A 1,867-nucleotide genomic window follows, 5' to 3' on the forward strand; every position below is an offset into this window, starting at 1 on the left:
CAGACATAACATTCTGAAGGCAACACCCTTACACCCCTGTCAGCACGAATATAGGGTTGGTAGGTCTACGGACACAGCCCTGTACCAACTGACAACGCAAATTCGGGAGGCCTTTGAATGTGGAGAAATAGTGATATGTGCTTTCCTTGATATAGAGGGAGCGTTTGACAATACGTCTCACTCGGGGGTGCGCATGGCTCTGGAGAGAAGAAAGGTACAGCCGGTGATCTGCAACTGGGTGGATAAACTGCTGCACACGATAATCGCTGAAACCGATGTAGGGGACAGCGCGGTACAAATACAAACGAAAAAGGGCTGTCTTCAGCTTCTCTCTGACAATGGTATCCGCTGCCAAGGCTATGCAGACGATATAGTAATCATTGCCAGATTGAAGTTTGGGAGCACCCTCTGCGACATCGTTCAAAGAGGCCTAAGATTAACAAGGGAATGGTGTGCCAAGTTAGGGTTGAGTATAAACCCAGCCAAAACCGCCATCGTTCCATTCACTAGGAAGAGGGCGCTACCGGGCATGAGGGACATTACCTTTTGTGGGGTCGTGGCCAATGTCGCCAGCGAAGTGAAGTACCTAGGACTAATCCTGGACACCAAACTTCTATGGAAGAAACACGTGGATGAGACCACATCCAAGGCTACGAAAGCATTAATGGTGTGTCAGCGTCTGTCGGGAAAATCCTGGGGTTGCAGCCCCAGGATCCTGAGATGGCTTTACACCATGATAGTACAGCCAATAGTGACATATGGGGCAGTGGCCTGGGTTTCAAGAACCACTCTTGATACGGTGAGACAATCGCTCACCAAGCTACAACGACTGGCATGTGTATGCATAACGGGAGCGATGCGCACATGTCCGACGACAGCGCTGGAAGTGGTCCTTGAACTCGAGCCCCTGTACATAACTATAGAACTGGCTGCCAAAAGAACTCTGCTCAATTTCACTAGAGAGGGGTATGGAAGAGGTAAGGTCGTTTCCTCTAGGAACATGGCGAAGCTAGGGTCCTCGCTCCCGCTAGCCATGCTTCCGAGGGACGACATACGTAGAACCATAAGGTTTGAAAAGAGGTTTAAATTGAGTTAAGCAGTAAGGCAACCTGGAGTGCCTCCTCCTTTGAGAGACTCCTTCAGGATAGTACACTGTAATGGTACACAGATGGCTCGAAGACCCCGGAAGGAATAGGTGCTGGAATCTTCGGACCTAGGTCCAGGATCTCTATCCCGATGGGGAAGTATCCCAGCATTTTCCAGGCTGAAGTCTACGCCATCTACTTGTGTGCGGAGACCATCATTAATAGAGGATACCGTAATGAGAGGATTGTAATTCTTAGGGACAGTCAGGCGGCACTGAAGGCTCTGTTATCATTCGAAATCAAATCGTCTCTAGTCCTTGGATGCATAGAGAGACTCAACTCCCTTGGTAGGCACAACCACGTCAAACTGGCGTGGGTGCCTGGCCATATGGGAATAGAGGGGAATGAAGCGGCGGACTGCCTCGCTAGAGAGGCGGCAGCCATTACACTAATTGGCCCTGAGCCCTTCCTGGGAGTGGGTCCCAACACTATTAAGGAAAAGCTCAGGGAGGAGAGGGGCAATATGGGGGACTCGAACTGGCAGAGTTCGGTAGGTATGCGACAGGCAAAAAGCGTGCTAGGAGGGTACAACAAGAGTAGATTCAAAAGTCTAATTAGCCTCCCAAAAGAGAGGCTGAGGATATTAACAGGTTTTCTTACAGGGCACTGCAGGCTGGGAGGGCATATGTATAAACTGGGGTTACGATCAAATGACCTTTGCCGGTTCTGCGACGTCTCCAGTGAAACGCCACTCCACATCCTCATCGAGTGTGATGCAGTCA

Source organism: Rhagoletis pomonella, unplaced genomic scaffold (assembly GCF_013731165.1).
Source record: "Rhagoletis pomonella isolate Grant_MI unplaced genomic scaffold, Rhpom_1.0 Rhpom_scaffold_00002, whole genome shotgun sequence".
Lineage (NCBI taxonomy): Eukaryota > Metazoa > Arthropoda > Insecta > Diptera > Tephritidae > Rhagoletis > Rhagoletis pomonella.